This window comes from Bombyx mandarina, chromosome 15, assembly GCF_030267445.1.
Source record: "Bombyx mandarina strain Sakado chromosome 15, ASM3026744v2".
Taxonomy (NCBI): domain Eukaryota; kingdom Metazoa; phylum Arthropoda; class Insecta; order Lepidoptera; family Bombycidae; genus Bombyx; species Bombyx mandarina.
Window position 1 is genome coordinate 201,665 of NC_143221.1, and position 24,403 is coordinate 226,067.

General features: G+C 41.3%; 1 long non-coding RNA gene across 1 annotated transcript; it reads right to left on the bottom strand.

The window, feature by feature from the left end:
- Positions 1–1,213: 1,213 nt before the first annotated feature.
- On the bottom strand, positions 1,214–20,766 carry LOC149501390 (uncharacterized). Its single transcript, XR_016324216.1, has 3 exons — positions 20,686–20,766; positions 19,883–20,033; positions 1,214–1,345 (listed from the first exon to the last, which is right to left on the bottom strand). It is a non-coding gene; the product is annotated as an uncharacterized LOC149501390 (long non-coding RNA).
- Between the last annotated feature and the right edge of the window lie 3,637 nt (positions 20,767–24,403).

The window sequence follows — 24,403 nt, forward strand, 5'->3', positions numbered from 1 at the left end:
TTCAAGTTGACATTAACTATATGAAGGTGCTTAAAACTGTGGAAACCGAAATAAACAAATATTAGGTATTTACAAACAAAATTGCCGTTTAGTTTACAGAAAGTTTTCATTCAAAAAAGACATTTTTATAAATATTTGTTATTACAATCAATCAATATAGACACCCATGGTACCGATGCATCTCTGCAAGTGGTATTTGGTCAATGTCCTTCTTGAAGAAGTCAGGTATGTGGGAGCCAACAAACCTTTGTACTGCCTCTTTGGTATTTAATTTTCTCCCTGCCAAGCAGGTGTCCAATCTTTGGAGAAAATAGAAATCTGTCGGTGCAACGCTTAATGAGTATGGTGAATGACGCCAAACATGCAACGCTAGCTAGCTCTTGTAGCGTAGAGACCGTCTCCCGTGCCGTATGAGGTCGAGCGAAGTCGTGTAGGAGCAGCCTCAGTTCATCGTTACGTCCAAAATACTGTTACGCCGGTTCTATTGTCGAATAGCAGAAACGAATATTAAAATTACTATTAAATTCGAGAACGCTCAAGAAATACAACGCCATCTATTATCAAATAGCAAAAACACATATCGAAACTACTCGACACGATGGCACGAAATAACTTAGTAAGCAATACTACTCGAGGCGAAACAGCGAACGGATCACCTGAAGCGAAACGGAAGAAATGAATTAAGAATTTTAAAGTGTTCGTTAAGTGCTCTAAGTGCCAATACAGTATTAATTTGTACTTCGGTAGAATTTTTATTTATCCAGTATAATACAATTATTCCGCATTTTTATAATAAAATTATTTATTATTTAAAATGTATTCCCAACCACATATACATTACGTTTAAAATTGCCAGTATTGTAAAACGGTATCGAAATTTCTCAGTTTATAGCGAAATAAAACATTTAATAAAGATATCTAATCTAAAATAATAAAAAACTCATTAATGAAACCACATGAAGCTGACACACCGTCCATAAACTGAAAACTCGGTTATTTGGAGTCCGGAGTGTCCTAAAGCCTTGTTCGGACTAGGCGTCTTTTAGTCGAGTGCCGAGTAATTTAGTGGCTAAACTACTCGCTACTCGTCCAAAAAAATAGAACAAAATGGATTGACTTGACTAAATTATTTACTAACCTACTCGACTAAATTTTTGGTGCTTAGACACATTTAGCAACTAAATTACTCGGTACTTGACTAAAATACTCGCCTAGTCCGAACAAGGTTTAACTAACAACAGTAACAGTTCGAGGTATGTTTGAGCCACGGAGAGCTGAGTCGTGGTGCCGAGCTGTAAGAGATTCGTTCGCAGGCCAATCGTGATTCCGCTATTCATTCTCCTGCCTAATGAAACGGTGTAAATTATAAAAAGCAATTAAATACCTTTCTTCTTCTACCATTCTTACTTTTATTCAGAAAATTGTTACGGAAAAAGGAAAATCAGTAAAAGATTTAGATGCTAAAACTAGAACTATAATATAATCTAGATTTAACCTCGCTACAGTGAAATTACGAGCCTTTTAAAAGTTAGGCGGGACAGCCGCCCGTCCCCCAGACCCAGCTTGCTTGATTTAATTTTTTGAAGTGTATTTTTGTGTTGGCTCATAATTGCATTTGTACTTTGTCCCCAGAGAGGGCCCCGGGACTACATAACGCTATATGCTAAATACGTCGTTACGTTAACTTTTTATTAAGTCATTTTAAGGCATTTATATAAATCCTGGTTTCGTGTTGTGTCATGCGAATTTAATTTTTTGTTTCATAATAATGTTATTATAGGTACACATACTCCTATATGATGTTTATATTATATTTACATCTTTATTGGGGTCAGATTATTCCACCAATGAACCTAACTTAAAAAGAGATCGATAAACGTACCTATGTACATATACGAAACGCATCGAGGCAAATTAGAAACTAAAAGAGATCGTGAAAATAGGGAAACGAGTATGACCATTAAACGGAAACTGTTCGATACTACCAGTATACTGCCTGCACTCACACACGGGTGCCGAGCCGGGTAACCAACCACTAAAGCACACATTAAGGATTTAAAAAATTGCCAAAATGCTATGGAAGGGAGTATGACGGGACAGAGTAAGAAAAACAACTATTAAGAAAAAATAAAAAATATCACAATAACTATCAAAAAGCCCAAGTGGAAATGGACAGATCATACAGACAGCGTGATCAGTGCGAGTTCGTAACACGAATCGAATGATTTAATCACTACGTAAATCGAGAGTACCTACATTGTTTGCGGTGAAAAGTGAATAACTCAGAGTGCGAGTGAGCACTAGTTACAGTTCACATGACGTTTACTCACCGTGAGCAGCGTTCATTTTTCCTAGTAGTGTTTTTGCTTTAAGCCGTCCAAAGGAAATGAAAAGTTTTCTAACGGTATTTGAATGGGGATGCTTTACTATCAAGTTTAGTCGGGTAATGCAATCAGAATGGAGCAACCTCTGTTCAATATAGTTGAGACTTCAACTTCGTGTTTCGCGTGATCATACAGGTATGAACTACGATAACCACTTAACAACGGATGCGTCGTGAGCCCACCTACTCGTGGAGTTCAGCCAAAAGGAGTATCTACCCAAAAATGTGACAATCTGATACTCAAAAGTACTAGACCGATTCAGATAATTTTTTTATTGCATAGTTGGACGAGCTCGCAGCCCACCTGGTGTTAAGTGGTTACTGGAGCCCATAGACAACGTAAATGCGCCACCCACCTTAAGATATGAGTTCTAAGGTCTCAGTATAGTTACAACGGCTGCCCCACCCTTCAAACCGAAATCCATTACTGTTTCACGGCTGAAATAGGCAGAGTGGTGGTACCTAGCCGTCCGGACTCACAAGAGGTCTTACCACCAGTAATTACACAAATTATAATTTTTTATTACACGACGTTATTCCTTCACCGTGGAAGTCAATCCAGGACATTTGTTAAGTACCTACTGTAGATGAAATATTATTTTAAATTCAAAGCAATTAAACAAAACCTTCAGCTGAACCACCGAAAACGCTTTCCACTTCCAATATTCGTATTGATCATAGTTAAATATGATTGCTCACAAAATGGCGGAAGCCATCAATTTTGCGCCACGTGGTCGCATTTCTGAATCATTATTCTATATCAGTTCAACTGCGAATGGCGGCTCATATGACATATTTAATGACCTTTTCCGCCATACGCCGGGATATTTGACGAGAGGTAATTTTTCAAGGCAGTAACTAAATCGTAGGAGCAACTTTATCTTATATTTTTGTGAATGTTGACCATTTTAGCAGGCCAATCTAACATTTGAATAACGATACCTATCGCAAACGTACACATACGAGTATACGAGTGTGTATGTATAATGTATATACACACATGTGTACTTGATATGAAATTAAATGATTGAAAACAAAACAATGTGTGCCACATGGCAACAGTGTTCAGGCGAGACTAAACTCATTAAGTAAAATAAAATTAAGGCATCCGTTAGGCCTACTAGTGGGGAAGGCTCACAAGCAAGACATCGTACGGTGATGATGTACCTTCATGTTCATTAAAAAAAACGCTTCTCTTCAGCCACGTTAAAATTAAGATAAATAATAAACTTTCCTTGTATCTAAATGTTCAATAGTCTCTTCAAATACAATAGAATTGCGACGTAAATGTTACTTATTTTTTAGAACAAATAACGCTCTAAGCACTTCTTATCACACTTGTATACACTTGTATAATAAATGTTTCCAGTAAATTTCAAAGAACCTCCTTCTCGGTCGGCACCGACATAATCTCTGCTGGAAGATGTGGAATATTTGAAGCGACGAAAATGAAATTAAACACGAAAACTTCGGTGAGTCCTTCTATTATTTTATGTTAATTAAGCGAAATATTTAACATGAATTTTATAATTCCTCTTTTGTTAAAAATGAAAGTATAACGACGGCCGTCTGAACACAAGCAGCTCGGAATGAAACTGCTCCTTTATTTAATCCTGTCTTATGTGAACTCAGGAGGAATCTAACTACGCAGCTCTTACTGTGGAAGCAAATGAGCATACGGCCTAATCGATGACGATGTAATGAGATTCGCTTATGATCGTCAGTCAATGCTGGACGATCATGACAATAATGAATGATGATCTGTTAACACGCTGGGAGTGAGCGCGGTAGTGCCATGTGACAGAGATACACTTTACTCGGCTCCAGTGATAGTCGGTGTGTTGGTACAAAGCAGATGGTGAAATCATTTCAAACTATTACTCGGAACACTCCTCAATGGACGGTACTCTATAGAACTCAGAGAAATCCAAAAAATAAGAGGAAAAAATATGTTCATGATGTATATTCTCTGTTGCTTCAGCATTGCTTGAGCTGTGTTACATAACCGTCATCCAACGAGGCCTTGGAAGATAACTCCTGGGTGGACAGTGCGTGGGTTGTTAAAGCTCTAACACCGGTTCCAAAAAAATGTTGATTTTCTTAAGATTTTTATTATTACTTAGATGAGTGAACGAGTTCACGGTGCACCTGGTGCTTAATTGCTACTGAAGCCAATAGAGGTCACAACTTGAATGCCGTCACACACCTTAACTCATAAAGTCAAAGTCTCAATTACATTACGCTATAGGTATAACGGCTGTCTCACCCTTCAAGCCGGAAGGTGTGACTACTTTGGGGCAGAGACATAGTACAAGCTCGTGCGGGCATACATTACGTCTTACCACCAGTAAATACCATTGGCGATGACAATTGACAGTATGCTAGTTTGGAGGTCAGGGAACGTTGCTGCCCATACTCCGGTAAATTCGTTAGTCGCATTTTAGGCAGATAGAAAAGTGGTGATGATTGGCCTATCGAAATAGTGCCTAAATAGGGTGTCGATTTTCTACATTTTATTTTCACCTACTATCTTACATAGCCGAGTGAAATGGATTTTGGTTTTTATTTTTCCGTGAGCTAATACTCCCTAGGCCGCACCCGCTTGACATTGAAGTTCAGGACACCCTGTATGTGATTAAGATCAATTTTGTAATAACAAAGAGTTAAAAAAAGGAATATTGAAGTAAGAACGTAAAAATAAAACACACTCGCCGTATTCCATAGAGGTTATTACCTAAATAAGGCAAATGAAGTTTCTTATCCCGATAACGGACTACTCGACAAGCCACTCCTATCAACTCGTCCGTCAGATCATCTCGATCACTCATCAGATACGCCGACAGCCTGTCTACATTCAACAGTAAAAAAATAACATTAAGCAAAAGTAAACCACAAAAAACCTTTATCAAGAGATCATAATACAATGAAAACATTATTTATGAAAGTTTACGTGAAAGCGAAGAAAACATTACGTTCCAATAAGTAGGCAAGAGCAAGTCAGACAATAGCCAAGGCCGCCGCCCACCGTCCGAGGACCATCAATCATAATTATTGGAGGCACCGGGACGCCCTCCGAGATCCAAGCCTTCATTTATAGAACTATCGGTTTGACATCAAGCTAAATTCTAATTCAGAGTATAGTTAATGCAATACTACGATGGCCTGCTTTAAGCTTAAAACAAGTTGGATGCGTCCCATCATACACCCGATGCTCTGCATCCTTTACAACGATGAATGAAATTATAATATAACCACAGTCCACAACGTATTGTGCAATTGTAGTCGTAATAACAACCACCCAATTCTTCAAACCGAAACATCTTATTGACTTTTCTCAAGAGTGAGTATGAGAGTGCCGCAGTCAAAATGAACTATGTATATCCGATCACATTGGTCTCTCTGATAACAATACGGAAATAATAAAAAAGATGTGTGGTGTCGTGGGACACCGGATAGGAACGAAGTTCCCAATTATAAAAATATTAATTTAAAGTTCTATTCGAGGTATGAAGAAAGAGAGAGAGACAGACAGACAGACAGAGAAACATGCGACGCCGCACAGCTTACAATAGCTTACTATAGCAAAAAGTGTCGTGACAACTTTTCGTAAGAATTTATAGCAAAAAGTGTCGTGACAACTTTTCGTAAGAATTTTTTCCGTCTAGCCTCCTTTCACAACGCGCGATTAGGAACTTCGTTCCAAAAGTGTCGTGACAACTTTTCGTAAGAATTTATAGCAAAAAGTGTCGTGACAACTTTTCGTAAGAATTTTTTCCGTCTAGCCCCCTTTCACAACGCGCGATAAGGAACTTCGTTCCAAAAGTGTCGTGACAACTTTTCGTAAGAATTTTTTCCGTCTAGCCCCCTTTCACAACGCGCGATAAGGAACTTCGTTCCAAAAATCTACATTAAAACGTAAATCAAAAGGTCGATTTCTTCAAGTATACACATAAGTCCTTACATCTCTGATTGATCGTAAACAGATAACGTCACGCGCTTCCAAATACAAACAGAAAGGGTAATGTATGGGCAAAGTTTCAGGAAGTGCAATAATTTATGGAGTCATGCTCCCGGGCGTGTCGGCGGGCACGAGCGCAATGCCGGAAGCCTTCTATTACACATTCAAACAGGAAAAATAAAGGAAATTTCAATCGGGATTTAAATATTACTTGTCATAATAAAGAAGTTTTCGAGTGAAATTATCGGCTTGTTTGGACACGCGACGTGACATGCCGAACGTTAACTGAAAAGCACAAACATTTATTCAACTCTAGAGTACATATATATATAGGTAGTATATAAGTAACATAGTATGGTTAATATATTTTCGAGCTTTTTGTAGTTTTGAAAATATTCACTGTTGATTTGTACATCCCGATACTGACCTAAATTGTAATCACATCTAAAGATATTTAGAGCTACAAACACAAAAGGCTGCTCTTTGTGTCGAAATTGGAATAAACTACGACCCTAACGAAAACAATATGCAATTCAATATGAGAGCACGTATGCATACATTGTATTTCGCATGTAGTGGCAAACCAGAGTTTATGTAAAAAAACTAAATTTTTACATAAATTCACAAATAAATTACGAAAACCTAATTACTGTAGGTGCCGACTACGAGACGATATTACAAAAATATAGAGATTTCTGGAGCAGGGTGCGCGAAGTTTCCGCGATAAATACCAAGTTCCCAAGAACGTGTTGCCCCCACTGGGTACTTACAGGTGGGCACTTTACGAAAATAGACCTGAAATACACTTGGAGAGAGTCTGCCTAGCGTCGAGTAGGCTTACTATAAGATGGAGGGTATTTAGGTCTGCTTTTTTCAGATATTTATGTAGCTTGAACTTCACATGTAGAAATTAGCAAGTATGGGAGTATGGAAAATACTTTAAATATTTATTTTTAATGTTTCTATTAAATGAAATTATGTTTATTGTGAACAAAACCTTTTGAGTGACGGCCCAGGCAGCCGGTCCGCACTGGGACCGACGTCCATCGATCGACACTTCCAACCGGAGCCCATAAATAATACATAGAGATTTATCGGGCCCATTCATGCCTTCGGCAAATTGAACCAATCAGTTTAAACTCTGAAATTATTGTGGCGTTTATCTGGATAGAAGGTGCGGACATTATGTATTGACAAAACGCTCTGTTGCTTGCGCTATTGGACATTTAGAAGTAATGATACCGACTTAGCTATCAACATTGACGAAAAGATGAATGATTCGGGCTCAGCTGGTTTGGATCATTGACTCACCACGCTAAGGTAGCTTCATCGTGTATTCAACAAAAATAAACATAATTACAAGATAATTTAAAAAGCAGCTTCTACATCACCACCATCATCATCATTATCATCATTAGCCCATAGTCGTCCCCTGCCGGATACAGGCTTCTCCTAATTTACAGTACTGAGCCCGGTCCTCGGCTCTCCTCGTCCATCCATACACCTTTATCCGTTCTTGCGGGCCACCCTTCGAAATAAAACCCTTATTCTCAAGCCCCGACAACTTCAAGGCCAACTTCAACTTCAATTAAGGAAAGCCTTATGTCATTGTGGATTTTGAATTCATTGAAATCGTACGCTCTCCTGTCTTCAACAGCAACAAATGAATTGTTTAATCGGAGAGTGTGCGGAGAGTGTGCGCAGTCTCGCAATACTCACAGCCAATCTGTTTATGTTTCACATTAATATGCAGAACATTCTCGATTGTTACCCAAAGAGTTAATATTCGATGAATTTACATTCTACGTACCCAGGGACGGCGAATGTGTGACCAACTACCCATACTGTTTGAATTTATTTTACAATAAATATAACTGGTACAACGGATAAGCACCTAACCACACCTCGGGTTGGGGGCGGAATCACATATTTTTCATAGGGCTTAGGGTTTCATAGGGTTTCATAGGGCTTATAACACGGTTCGCAGATGTTGGGAACAGGCCACAGGCCCAACTATGTTTTTAGGGCCTTACCCACTAAATAATTCTTCGTGCACTCTCTCACCTGATACCCGATCTCCGCCCAAGGTGAGAAGTGAGAACCCGATCGACTACGACGATGGTCTCCGCGGCACAACAGCCCGTCAGGACGCCCAAGCAATGCTACTGGCGTTGCGAGATACCCCGCTAGGTCAGAACCGTCCTTTTTTTTGGGCCGGGGGCCGAACCTCCTACGAGGACCCCGTGCATAAGGGGCGCGCGGGGTATGTGAGACTCAACGATCTGCATGGTGTTGTGAGCAGACCGCGGGCCCAAGGATTTTAGGGCCCACCCACTAAACGACTCCCCTGCACTCTTACACCCGACGTCCGATCACCTCCGAGGCCAAAACCGAATGGGGTAGGGGGGCTACCGCGGTCAACACTACAACCAGACAGTGCGGCTCACCCCAAGGACGCCCAGCCTGAGCCTTCGAGGCGAATCGAAGGCCCTGAAACGTCGGCCGTCTCGGTACGGTAGCCCGTCAGGCCGCCCAGACGGTGCCACTGGTGTCCCGGAATACCCCGCTGGACCAGAACCGGCCTGCCGGTTCAGAACGCTATACAATACCAACCGGGTTGCTCATTCACAGAACGTTCAACGACGCGCGCTAGAGTGACGTTAGCGTGCTCTGCAGCCTCGACCTCGGCTTGTCGGTAGCGGCACAGCAAAGAGTTCTCCCGTTCTCATTCCGCCAACTCCGTCTAGCACCGCCTACCAGAATTCGTCACTGTCAGGTCCAGTTCAATCATCGCGACGAAGATGCAGTGCTGCTCCGCGAAAGCAAGCGCTATTCGACCGTCTGCTTCGCCATGTCCACCTTACAGCCGCTGGAGTGATGAAACTCCGGCGTCGGCTCCCTGCGGGCGACGAGGTAAAGCCACCATACACCTAGGCCAGCCATGATGCTTCAATTCCAATAACAATAATAATCAAAGAGCTTACAATCCAATGTATTGAAAATGTCCTGATTCACATATGATTGTGTGTTCCTACTACAGTCTGCGGTCATCGTAAGGGCCCTTTATTTTAATTGTCAAAATATATATTAATTATATACTACTATATTACTATAGTCATATTAATTATTTTCTGTTTTTTATTTCGAAACTTACTTAAAAATAAAAATAGGAGCTTATAAGACTTGTTACATGGATCGTTATGGGGACAGATTAACCCTATACGATGGAGATTCCTAAATTGAGATTGAGGTCGAAGTGGCATCGGGCACACTGTTGAATAGACGATCGCTCGGACCAAATATTCTCAAATAGCGGTCGCACACAGGTCAACGGAGCGTAGTTAGCTTTTACAAGGCTATACGACGACCTGATGAAGCTTGGAAGAACTCTGGTCCAAGGGTCAGCCCACTATCCCAAAAAATACCATATACACCGTACGAATTCTTAAATCAGAAATCTCGTAAGGGATTCAGCTATAAGCCCAAAAAAGGCCTTCATTTAGACCTCACATCATATTTAATCTAATCTGATTGGAATTCATTCTGCAAACATACTGGAACGATTCCAATTACCGACGAATCAATTAAACAACAGACTCGCACGAATCATCCATTTGCTGGAAACGAATTTGTAAACCTAAAGCTATCCTGTTCAATTTTCAACGCTTCAGCTTGCTGCTGATAGGTACGTAGACTAATTAACGACTTGACCTGTAATTAAATTGCCGGATCATGAATCCACTTGTTGGGGATAGGGGGTGGAAATGTGGGAATCGAGCCCGCTAAGCATTCCGGAATCGCTTAAACAACAGAGGATAGCACTGACGTAGCTTCTCTTGCACGATCAGTCAGCATTGTATGCACCGCGGCCGGCGGCCACTGGTCAGCTACTACGTGTGTGACGAGGTCATGACGCTGAACAGCTGTGTTTCTGATTAGCACCCGAGTCGCGCTGGATACGTACGTCACATCGTCCCTTTAAATCAATAGTGAGCATCTACATCTACAGAGTCATGTGTAGCGCTACGATCTATAAGCCGTTTTGGGATTAAGCGGTTGTCGGAGCCCATAAGTACTCTGAAGCACACTGAACAAACAAAGTTGATATAAAATTTGAATATAGTGGTCATGACTAGGATTGCCACCTTGTTTTTTGCAGATTAATTACATTGGTTATTATAAGTAGGAAAAAAAGTATATAGTATTAAAATAAAGTACAATTTACTTTTTATTATTATTATGTTTAGAAACATTTTTTTATTAATATTGAATAAAGTAAGCAAGAAATTGTGACAATTAATGACAGTAACATTGTTGACATTTGAAGTTAAGTTGCGTTCAGAAATATTTGTTAAAAAAGGAGTGCTTAGGTGATGTGGCTTTGACGAGTAGCGACGTCAATTGAGCAATCAATGTATTTCGCCTAACGAAAAAATAATATGACTAAACTTTTATAAATCCCAAAGAAACCAAATCATGCCAAATAAAGTATTTTCTTATACTTTATTGTCCACGTAAACTATAGAGTACAATTACCTGAAATAACGTACAATACTTTATTATAAAGTACAGGTGGCAACTCAACTCACAGACGCGGCTGAATAACGCCATCCAGAACATCGTGGCATAGAAGAATCGGTACCGATCTCTGAACCTAATAACACAGTCGGATTCCAGGTGTATTCTTGAGCTCTCTTACAATTTCACAAACACGTTAAATCTGGAACGAGTCCCGTAAAAATGCACTAATGCGTTGAAGCCTAGGTGCCGGCTCCGAGTGTCAAGAGATTATGTTGAAGAATATCCATTTCACTAATTAACTTTAATCTTAAACAAAATATTTGAAATATTCTAACTTAAATTAGGGAAGTGATCATTTAAATATGATAATGTCGTGATGTGACTTTTTTTGTAAGAATATGCGCTGCAGATGATAGAATTTCCTGCTTCGGCTTTGATATTTGAAGTTTATGGAGAAACAAAACTCTCTGATCGTTAAAAAACAAAAAGGCGTCTATAAAACATTACTGTCGACGGCCCAGGCGTCCGAGACCACGAGAGCCGTGAAGTAAAACTTCGGAAATTCTAAAAAGGAAATAACAAGCATGAGATGAAGTGGCGGAGGGACACTTGTTTGTCATAAATTGAAACCTCATACCTTTGACACTACATTTAAAAGCTAGAGGGTTGAATTCACGACGTTCTTTGTTACCAATAGCATAGAACTTATAATATACACAAATATACGTACTTTGCTTTCCTGGTGGTACCCTAGTGTTCGCATCGTTTCAGCGCTGAGCCCGAGCTGAAAAGTAGCCCTACAATCAATTCATATTTTGGTTATTGAGCGATATCATCACAATACGTTGAGGCGTAGTTCTGGCAAGTCGCAACTGGAACTGTAACACTTCATTAGAGTACTATTATTGATAACCAAATTGACTAGACGGAGGTACTAAACTGAGAGTGAATTGAACAGAATTAGCGGCCGTAATTCCAGTCTGAATTTCGTCAAAGAGCATCAGAGCCCACGCATAAAACAAAACTAGAAATGTTTCCTTTATAAAATAACTCGTACGATGTACTCGTAGTAATCGAGTCACGTTCAGATTTAACAGACTAATCAAGACTTTGTACGGTGCGATCCTGTTTCGTTTTTTTTTTGTAACCTTCGTGGAATTAATTAGGAAAATAACCCTAAGGTCCCCGACCGGGAAACTTTGATACCCTTTAGCTGAACGGCCCTATTTCAAATCCGGCAACGCGATTTTCTTTAAAAATTTACGGTTTTTGTTTCCCTGATAAAGCAATATTATCGTGTAATATTATACTATAAAAAGTATTTTGTAGCTTCCCTCCAGCCTAGACCGTACGTTGGTGTGTTCGTACGATGGATGGAGCGTGTGTGCATGTATGCCGAAACATGATATATTTAAAATATTCCAGTGTAACCCTCTGTATTGTGGCAGGCAGCCATCATAGAACACAGGATATTTGACAGATGCTTGATTCTCGCTTACGATATTTTCAAGATAAGCTTGCATTTAAACAAGTTTCGAACAACAAAAATATTCGGACCATCGGTCTACCGAGCAATATCACCGGCTCGGTGGAAGATCTTCCCTTTGTCGTTATCCCCCAAAATATTAATATTTTGTAGTGAGATTTTATACTTATAAGCTCCTTATATGAAAGCCTTTTTTGCCCACGCCTGATTCTTTGAGGCGTCGACATAAAAGTGTATAAGCTACAGAATGCTTTTGATGTGGAGCAGCTAAAAATAAGTAATTTCTTACCGTGAAAAACACTTTTTATCTATTGAATGAAACGCCTTATATTTAAAATGATTATTTGTAGCTTTGTCTGTTTGTTTATTCATATTGTCTGCTTCCGAGCGTACTGTACGCGACCGAGGTGAGTTTGTGATGTTTTGGTGAGTATTACTGACGCATCATGATGGCGAATTCTTCAAACTGTAAACGAAAAATATAATTTCTTCGATGAGTTTTCCGCGTTTCGATTAATCGATAAAGCCTCCTCCAGAATTTACGATGGACGACGGCCTTCACGCGTCTCTGGACACCCTCAGGTCGGTTAACCTCACACTACTTCATTTGTTTACCTTTTCATCTCTTGCCATCCGAATTAATGATTGTAATATTACCCGACAGTCAAAGCAAACCACAGCCGGGTTTCACTGGTGTAAATTAAAACCACGTACATTAAAATATTATTATCCTGTTTACGAGAAATTTAATCTTCCATTTTCGTGTAGACTCAACGTGCCTGCCGACCCTAGTCTCGTTAGAGATGATATGGATACGCGGCGTTATACATTCTTCATTTTAGACTTCTGAAATATATATTTTTTTATTTATTGCCTTTGTAGGCAGACGAGCATACGGCCCACCTGAAGGTAAGTGGTCACCGTCGCTCATGGACGTCAGCAATGCCAGGGGCAGAGCCAAGCCGCTGCCTACCATAAAGTACTCTCCGCAAGCCTCGTTTGAAGAAGGACATGTCATTGCGCTCGGAAAACACCGTAGAGGGGAGTTCATTCCAAAGCCGGCCGGTACGTGGCAAAAAAGATCTTTGGAAACGCACTGTCGATGAACGCAGCGGTTCCAGATAATATGGATGAACTCTGCTCCGATGGCGGGAGGTGCGATGATAAAAAGGAGATGAGGGAATCATCTCGAATAATTCCTCAGAGCATTCCCCATGGACCATGCGGTATAAAACACAGAGAGAACCGAAGTCCCTCCGTAGACCCAGAGGTTCCAAGCGAGCCGCGAGAGCAGGACTATCGACCATCCGAACAGCCCGTTTCTGTATGGAGTCAAATGGAAGTAGCTGGTATTTGGGAGCCCCGGCCCAGAGGTGAGAGCAGTACTCCACGCGAGGTCGGACCTGCGCTTTATAAAGCGCAAGTCTCTGTCCAGGCGTGAAATACCGCTTCGCTCTGTTGAGAACTCCCAACATTTTAGAGGCCAATTTGGCTTTACCTTCCAAATGACTCCGAAACTGGACATCGCTCGAAATATCGACCCCCAGAATCCCGATACTCGCGGAAAGCTGCAGGGATACTCCTTGAAATTCCGGCGCCATGACAAAAGGGTCCTTCTTCGCAGTGAATGACTTTTTAACTTCTGATTTAAAGAGGGAGACAGCCGCAACACAATACAATTGATGCTTCGGCCTTGTATCTATCTGTGGGTCAAAGTGTATCGGTTGGCAGGGCAATTTCTAAATTAAAGAAAAAATTGCTCTTGTCTTGTAACTAGGTTTCCAGAAAATACAAAAAATGGCCTACTCTCCAACAACAAACCTCAAGGAAATTAGTGCTACGTTCGCAATTCTCGAGGGTTGATTATATCGTCACATAGGTAGGTGTCTTGGCACGAAAGCTGTGTGCGAACTCTTTTGATCTCAACCCTTATCAGATTACAAGTCGGATTCAAACGGCTGCTGCGATATCATGTTTGGCGAGCGCCCCGGGGACAAACCACACAATATCCTTTTATTGCGCTAAAGATTAGATCTGTTTGATATATCATCGCGATAATAACCACAATAACTGTTTTTGACTTGTTTTCTGCTATTATTCTTGCTGGTCATATTGTAATCAGGTTGCTTCTACTGTTCTGTCTATTTCTTTTTGCGAAACAATCACAGGCTTTTGTTCCTTTTAAAATGACTTGTGTTTTCACTTTAAAGTGTCTGTGAGCTCGTCCGCTAAACGTCACTATAACGTGTATACTTCACAAGATTTTAGGGCGGGTGCTTCTTCTGAAATATTGTTGACAAATGTCGACCGGATGCTATGAAGTTAAAAAAAAATTAACATTCGATTAAACAGTCCTTCGTTGTAATGTCTATGGTCTCCGATAACCACTTCACACCTTGCGGGCCGTGAGCTCGTTCACTCGTAATAGCATAAAATATATACGAGAAAACACAGGAATGATCAACCACCCCGATTCAAATTAATTTTAATGCTAAAAAAACCCTGCTACATTTGTTTAGTATTCATAAAACTGGAAAAAAATTACTTTCCAAAGCTTTGTGAAGACAACGCGTGAGATCTTGCGTCAAATTGTCAATTTCGGTGCCTACGCGCCATTCTCGCCGGTATTACATGGTAATGAGATAATCCAGGCCACGAGCCAAGCCAATTTAACGGTTAAGTCCAAAAAAAGTACATTCCATTAACACTTCTTGCGCTATCTGTATGACTATTATGAAGTGAGTTTATTTATTCAAAACTAGTTTGCGCCCCATGATAGAAATTCAACAATAATCACTAATAAATACCTTAAGATTTTGTTTTCACATAACTGCTTTATTTCTTTGGGGATGGAAGGCGGGGCATGTCAGAGTCGAACTGACTAAAACCTCCTGTCGCTCAACAACCAACGTCCAAACCTCGCATGAGTCTGTCTCATGCGAGGTTTGGACTCATGAAGAGGCAGAGGGGGGAAAGTGAAGCGTTTAGTGCGGAGCACATCTCCCGCATCGCCCTCCCCCTCGGGACGCCGGACCGGCGGTCGTCGGCGCCACGACTACCAGCCCTCTCGGTCGGCAGGCTATCCGAAGCCCGCCTAGATGGCGCCGGTTAGAGTGAGCTATCCTACGGAATACCCCGCTGGACCAGAACCAGCGTGGGTCGAGGATAGCCGGCCTTCCATCACCCGGATGCTCTTGCGTAAAACGCGTGCAGAGCAGCTTGCACGTCGTCTTCTTAGGCCCCCCTCGCCGGTCCCCAGACCGACATGTGAGGGGGACCCGAAACACTTAAGAGGGCCAAGGCTTGGGCGAGATCCGCCTCCCTGGCCCCCGCTCGACGGCGGCGGGATTGTGCGTCTCTCACGCGTCCCGCCGCCTCCTTCTGCGAGATGGTGCACTCGCAGAAGTCGAGCTTCCACGACTCGTCGTCGCCGAGCATCAATGCCACAACAGTCGGCAACGACAAGTCGTTTCCTATTTTTGCGACGAGGACACGGCGCCACCCCTCCCATGCGGGGCAGGCAACGAGCGTGTGTTCCGCCGTGTCGAAGTCGCAACCACAATGGTGGCACTCTGCCGTCGGCTCAGCTCCGATCCGGTGCAGGAACTCACCGAAGCAACCATGCCCAGTGAGCACCTGCGTGAGCCGGAAAGTGAGACGTCCTCTGTCACGATTCACCCAATCCACAAGGACCGGGCGAATCGCCTCGACGGTCCTACAACCGGCCGAAGGATCAGCCAGCCGTCTGGACCATGACTCCAGCACGGACCGCCGAGATTGGGCCCTCCGCGCTCTGACCACAATGGGGCTGGGACGTGCCACGCCCCGGGCACGAAGGTCAGCCCGCCACTGATAGTCAGCAGCGAGCGCCTCCGCTTCCAGAATCCAAGAAGGCGTCCCAACCAGTACACACGCCGCCTCAAAGGAGATGGCGCGATAACCACGGATGACCCTGACCGCGATGGTGCGTTGCGGCCGTTGCAGCAGCTTCGCCACCCCCGCGGCCAGGGACTGGCCCCACACAGGTGCCCCGTATAGGGCCATTGATCGCACCACCGCCGTATAGAGACGGCGCGTCACCTGGTCAGGCCCCCCTACGTTGGGCAGAAGCCAGCTTAACGCGCCGGCCACCCCCAACAAACGATCCTGCCGATGACGAAGGCCACCCCCGCGCAAGAAAGACGAGCAGACTCGCGCAAATCCTTCCCCCGGGCCACGACTAAAATGTCGTCCGCGTAGCAAACTAAAGTAACAGTAGTCGTAACATGGCCGGTTTTGGACACAAACGTGGCCACCATTTTTTTTGCAACACTCCGTGAACGAACAATTTTTGTTGGCTTTAACTCATTTTCGAACACCCAAACTCGTGACTGGTTTTTTGTTTCGGGTTCGTACGCGTATATCCAGGATTCGTCACCTGATACAATGTTGTATACAGCATTTGAGGATCCTGCGTGGAATCTTTCGAGAGTTCTGACGCACCAAGTAACGCGAGCCGCTTTTTGCTCTTCACAGAGCGAATGCGGTATCCATCGGGAAAACAACTTTTTTACACCTAATTGTTCATGCAAGATTATTTGTATTTGACTCATGCCAATGTCTAAAGTTGCCTGAATTTCGCGGTATGTCACATGTCGATCTTCCTCAATCAGCTTACGCACAGCATCAACGTTTTCTTGGGTGACTGCAGTTTTTGGACGACCTTGACGGGGATCATTACTGAGCTTGACACGTCCACGTTGAAACTCAGCAAACCAGCGATAAATTGTGGTTTTGGATGGGGCTTCATCACCAATTGCAGAAATCATCCGGTCAACACACTGTTTTTGTGTTAAACCACTTCGAAAGTCATAATAAATCATCGCTCTTGAATTTTCTCGAGACAATTCCATTTTCTCAACGACTAAACAAGTTTGACAAAACCTCGTGACAAGACCGAGAATCTTTTTTTAAATAAATAAATGGTATTCGATTTTTAAAACCAAGGAGTTTTCAATTAAAAAGATTTTAATATGACAGGAACAGTGGAAATATTCCATTCCCGATACTTTTAGTGCAGCCTAGTAGTTATTGGAAAATAAATGAATAATGAATGAATGACTTTATTGAAACATAATTAACAATTTTTTTTTAACTTCTGTGCGTGTTCTATCCTTATGTTGTAGGTCACAATGCACTTTTTCTGCGATTTACGACTGGTCAGTAACGCCAATGTACGTTCATATATAGGTATGTTCATTATTACTCACGTGAACGACATTATAGTTGTGACATTGGTCTGCGGGTCTTCTTCCTCCAGAAGAGGGTTGTTCGTGCTATTAATAGCACCCAAGAAGACAGGCTTGAGGACATTAAATTTTCACTTTAGCGTGCCTATACATTTTGGAGTAAAACACAACAGAAATTGTAACGATACCAACAGATAGCTTTCGATGTTAGCATAGTTTCTGAGTTTCTCAGGACTGTAAAACTAAAAGATCCTGGACTGATTAGATATGCAGTAGGTAGATAGGTTAATACGGAAATATATTGTTATTTTCGTATAGCGCGCCTACGGTCTAATGTCGCTGGGAGGGACACGACTCCTCGTCAACAAAATATTGATCAAAGGGACGCAGCTGCTTCCAGCCTGATTATAAATAATGTAAATCCTTCGGTAAGCTTCTAACAACAACTAACATTACCTGCGGACTCTCACTTCCGGATACACAAACTGATTATACAATACCTATTATCTGATCCGATCTCAGGGTTTTTTTTTACAGCTTAGCCCTTTTGAAACATTATTTTCATTAGTACACTTTACTTTACCCTACCCGCGTTTACTCCTTAAAATACACTTTCTTATATCTGTTATTTTTTTTATTTTATCTTACCTAATAAATATGTAAAATAAAATTTATAAAAAAACAGATTACACGTGCCGCACCAACGGCCGTCGCAGCCCTATCTGCAGGAACGATTGACGGCTCCGCAATCTATCTTAAAGCGTTTTATAATAAGACCGCGAAGATCGTTTTGTGTATATCAGTGTACTTAGTGCGAGTTTTTTAACGATCTCGATAGCGTAAAAGTTAACTCAATTTTGTGTGCAGTTGGAACAGCGCCCCTAGCGGCAAACGTACGCAAACGATTCCATTCCATACAAATATGAGCTAACTTTTACACTATCGAGAACAATAAAAAACTCGCACTAAGCACACTGATTATTACTACACTCGCACTTATCTGTGCGAAGTGAGTACCGGAGCTGGTTAGCTTCACTCGACAGAATAAAGTGAATGTCACGTTACGTATTTAAAAAATCCATCGCTCGTATCGGTTACGTTTTGTGACCGACTACTATTTTTTTTTTTTTTATTGCTTAGTTTTGTGGACAAGCTCACGACCCACCTGGTGTTAAGTGATTACCGGAGCCTATAGACATCAACAACGTGAATGCCGCCACCCACCTTGAGATATGAGTTCCAAGGTCTCAGTATAATTACAACGGCTGCCCCACCCTTCAAACGGTAACGCATTACAGCTTCACGGCAGAAATGAGCACGGTGGTGGTACCTACCCGGGCAGACTCACAAGAGGTGCTGCCACCAGTAATTACGCACATTATGATTTTGCGGGTTTGATTTTTATTACACGATGTTAATTCCTTCACCGTGGAAGTCAATCGAGAACAATTGCTAAGTAGGTATTTCATTAGAAAAATTGGTACCCGCCTGCGGGATTCGAACACCGTTGCATCGCTAGATACGAATGCACCGGACGTCTTATCCTTTAGGCCACGACGACTGCAAAGATAAATTTATTTTAGATTACAGGATTAGATTTATGTCTACGTAGTGCGCGGCTCTGAGAGGGGGGGAGGACGAGTGCCGGTCGCCGAGAGCTCTTATTGTATGTAGGCGCTCGACTCGTAAATTATGTTGCGCACTTCACTGCTTCCGACCGCAACGAGTTACACATATGTATACCACGAGTGTCTATGCGTTCGTGCAACTTACCAAAAACCAAATTTATATTTAATATTACAACTCACCCACCCTTCGAACCGGAACGAAACACTGCTTCACTTACAAAAAGTCCACGACCAGTAAATACAGAGTAACATTGCGTGTACTGACACCCTCGGAAAGAGATGAGGTGTGCTGCTCTGTGCCGACACCGCAGGGCCATTAAATGATGTGTCTACTGAAGTCTTAAAAAATACACAAATTCACTCTTAAAAATATCTCTTTTTTTTGTTTTTCTTTATATTTCAAAATGTTTAATGTAAACGCCATGTAAATGTTTTATATTCTAATAGCGGTACCCGTCCGCTTCGCTGGGCATTTAAAATTAACATTATTATTTCTCACCCCCACAAAGATTCTCATCATTAACGGCCCCGCAACTGGTGTAGGGAGTCCAACACTCATATAAATATTAGCCTATCCATTAAGTACATGTATTTTCTACATGGATACCAAATTTCAAGTCAATCGGATGCATGGTTCAGTAGTGAACTGTAGATTTATATATTAGTATAGATACGTACCTAATTATTAGAAAGCCTTCGGAAAGAGATGTCAATTGAGGTCTTCTTCTTCTTCCCTTATCTCCCATCACCGCAAGGGGTCGACGCAGCAAGTCCTCTTATCATGCTGTATAGGGATTCGGCAAGAGTTTCAGAACTTGCCGCCGGCTGCCTGACGTCAGGGTTATATTCATTGCATCATATCATACAGAGGAACTTTTCTTTTTTCTTCTTTTGGTATTTCTTTTACTTTTGGTTCTATGATTTGCCTTTTTATATTTTCAAATATCAACAAAAGAGGTCATATTTTACTCGATTTGTGTGTATTTTTAAAATAATTTCAAAAAAAGTTGTTGTTAATCGAGGCAATAACTACATATTCGTTAAAACGCGTGACTGCTATTTTTAACATATTGCTCCATAAATTTTGTGTAGGTACCCTTTTGGCCTCAAGAAATTCGTCTCAAAGATGAGAAAGTTTCAACAGATATCAACCAAAAAGCGCGTCCACGTTAGAAACGGGACATTAGAAATGAATCAAACCAACAAAAGCAATAATGAACTTAATCGGCTCGTTTACTAGTGAGGAAAAAAGATAAACCCACAAATAGAACAACATGTGGTCCGAATTGAGAGCCTCCCCCTTATTTATCGACTAGTAAGGTTAGCAATGTTGCCATTACACACAATTCGCTTTCGAATATATCTTACTTTTTACGCATTAATCGGTATTTTCGGCCTTTTGATATTATACATTGTTTTGTTTTGGTAAATGAATGACTTAGGTATTTAATTTAAATACATACATATTTACAAGGACTTACAGAAACTTTATTTTCATATAAGCTGAAACTGGCATCCCCATTCTGTGTTGAGACAGTGTGTGCACAGAGGACGTCTCGACGCAGGACGGCGACTGAACGGAAAGACTCGAACGTAATGTACGTCGCGGCGTCGGTACAAATATCATGTGGAACGTGCGTCTAAGCTATATATACGAGTACACAGACTCCGTGGACCATTTTATTATCCCTGTTCCACAGTTTAATTAAACGGTAAAATAAGATCAGTTTTAAGTCGAGACCAGATGCTCCAGACGAACCGACCGGAAATTTATTTTGTAAACGTGAAACAAATTGATTGTAGCGGACACAGCGCAGTTCAGAGCTTTTTTTAATTAATTGCTTAATTAATTTGTTTCTTGCGACGGATGTGTAGTGTGGAGCGCGCTGAGCTTAAGCCAGTCTAATTAGCGGGCTTAACGCAACCGTTACCCGTACTACTTGACGCGCTGACAGGCAGCCAACCGTGAGCACCTGTGAACACAACCGCCAACCGTCAAGCCAATGTAGTATCGCATTTTTTTTAAAGAACACTTAAGGCGTGTGTACGATTTCAGGAAAGAAATACTTCCGACCGTACTTTATTGAAGCGCAATTCCTGTCAGTGATTGCGCTTCCTCAAATGGTATTATAGTGAGGCAGTTATTCCACAACCCTGTCCGTATATTTAAGTTCTAATGTATCATGTATAATTTACAAACTAGATTGCAACAAGAACAACGCCACCTTACTCCGACTTAAACTTAAAGACCTTAATTACAGTTTAAGAACCGCTGTAACTTCGGGTCGACTCAGGAACGAAGTTTGTCTTCAAGCTTTACTGCATAGAACTCAATAGGTTTTAAGGTTTAAATTTAAAATGTTTTAAACGCTTACTTATTAAACAAGATTTTGCTAACGGTTTTGAACGACGTGAACCCGACTGGGGAGTGTCATTCTGTGCATTCCTGGGGTACAATTCCATTTGGGAGAGCATGGTAGCCTCAACTTCGTCCACAGATTCAAGAGGAGTTGTGGTTCAAAGGCACTTCTATACTACAACTCACATACATACGGCTATTTCTCATAGACACCGAGCAATAATCATAGAGAAGTGAGGCTGGGACTCACAAGTATCAACCGCAGGAGCGACCCTCATGATGACACAACACTGCGTCACTCGCATGGACCTTCTTCTTCTTCTTTTCTCCACCTTATCCCACTAGATGGGGTCGGCACAGCTAATTGTTCTCTTCCATTCTCTTCTATCAGCCGTCATTTCAACATTCACTGCTCTCTCTCATAACGTCATTCACACACTCCATCCATGTCTTCTTCGGTCGACCTCTTCCCCCTCTACCTTGCACTACCATTTCCATACATCTCCTAGTCACATTCACCTTTTATCTATGCATCAGATGTCGGTTAACGTGGAATGGACATGTGATGGCGCTAATAAATACGTCACTCGCGTAGACCACATTTCTATATTGACATGCAATGAACAGGAAATTATAGACCTTCAAATTTGTTTTTTTTTGTGTTATTTCACCTCCGGCACGCGGCGGCGGCGCGGCGTCACCTCGCTACGGGTCCATGAATATTTCATGGCGGTGGAAAGTTTGAGATCACATTGAACACACGATTGAACCACATTCTTTCATTAATTTTATAGGCATATATAGAGGAAACGAAAAAACAGCCTTTAATGTTTCACCCTCCTCTTCCAGGAGAAGGGACGCCTATAAATTCGAAATCTTACCCTTCAGGCCACGACGACCAAGTTATGAAAAATGACCGACTACAGCCATGCTTAGTATTTTTCTTCTACTTCCACGGACTTGTGCAAGTTTTAAATTATAATAATGGCTTGTTTAATAAATTGGTGTAGTTTCTGTGGCGTGGGTTTGAACTCGTCTATACAATATACAATAGTCTTACTTAGAGCACATGCCTTTTTTTTCCCTACCTAAGCTGAGAACCTTGAGAAGCTATTTCAGTGTAACCTTAACTAGTAGGTGAAGCTCACGGGGCTCAAACCTGACGACGTTACTAACACGAACCCTAGCAAGAGCCGTGCTTCGCAGAATCTACCACGGGATTGGAAACGCGACCGACTGAGAAGATCCGGTGAGAAAATCAGTGGGCTGTGTCTGAGGGCTACACATGCCTACTGTTCCTATATCTACAGCTACACAATCATAAAAGTTTCCCTAAGAATAAGCACATTTAAGAAGAATATTCAAAGATATCTACTGTAATGTTTGAAGTGACCGGCAACTGTCTCCGTAATGCATAGCACGAGTGAAATGATTAGAATACGTTAAATGATTAGAATAAGATAAGTGTGAAATGTCTGAGCGCTCTAAGCTTGGGAAGTATAACACTACTCCAATTTCTAAATGTAATTTGGCATTCGATGACGTGTTCGTTGAAGATGACTCAAACTTAAATTAAATAACTTCAACCAACGGCCCAGCTTCGAAATTGAAGGCTGGTGAAACCACAGGGCACATCTAGTTAAGAACGACTTATTCCATTAATGACTCATCACTATTTCAGTTTTGTTATTTATTTCTTTCCTGACTTCCTAATTTATGTACGTGTGCAAGACTGAAAGTTTTGGTAAAGCAGAGAACAGAACACCGTACTTCAGTCCAAGACATCAGTTGTCTAGAACACCATAAAACAAATGTTGATACTTTTCCTGCTGGTGGCTCAAGTAGTAACGTGTCATGCGTGCAAGAAGATTGAGACAGAGCTAGCACCGCTTCTTAATATTTATTTTTTCCATTCTTCTTAAGACGTAATCTCGCAAGTGAACGTACCGATGCCGCGATGGTACGTGTACCGACTGTGAGCGACTCATTTGTTTGTGTGTGCGTCCGTGCTGTAATAATACATGCGAATTCGTAGATCATATTCTATCAGTCTAGGTTAGTCCGCGAGCTGAGTGCCCACCCCGGGATAATTCGCGAATCGTTTAATTTATTTATTCGTTACAATATAAGTGAGACTTCGTGTCCTCGTCTCGCAATGGGTGGCCCTAGCGACAACGAAATTGGGATGACTAAGTGCTAACCACGCCCATTTCTATCTACAAATTGTGCGCTACTAATAATATTCCTGTAAAATTTCTGTGACACACGGACTGACAGACAAATAAATGAATTGAATGAAAACAAACTGTAAGGGCTTCGTATTTTGCCATTTGGCAACAAAACCATATCATAAGCTTAATATTTTACCAAAATTATATTCTTTCCAATAAAGCCCCAATTTATATAAACTAGTATGTTTTTGTATTATCTCACTATTAGGTATAATAATATATGAAACTGACTAAGAGTTGGTTAATTCTGATATTTTTTGGCACAAACAATTGATTAGAGCGTCGATTTACGATCAACGGCGAGACTTTTTTGTGTTGTTCTGTTTTGTTTGGTTTTAGATAAAACATGTGTATCCTAAATTATTTATGGTAATAGAAACAGGAGCGGGCATATACAGATTTCTGAATATATGTAAACTATAAAATATAATAGATAAAATACATACATTCCTAAAAACTAAGAATTGTTTTATTTTTTAGCAATCTATCACTCCTAATGCTATAATCTGGACTACATTAGCTTTCGTACTATATAATATATAAAACTGATTCTCTTTTGTCAATCTAACACTCGTCTAGTAATTTTATTAAAAGCATGGATATAAGAAA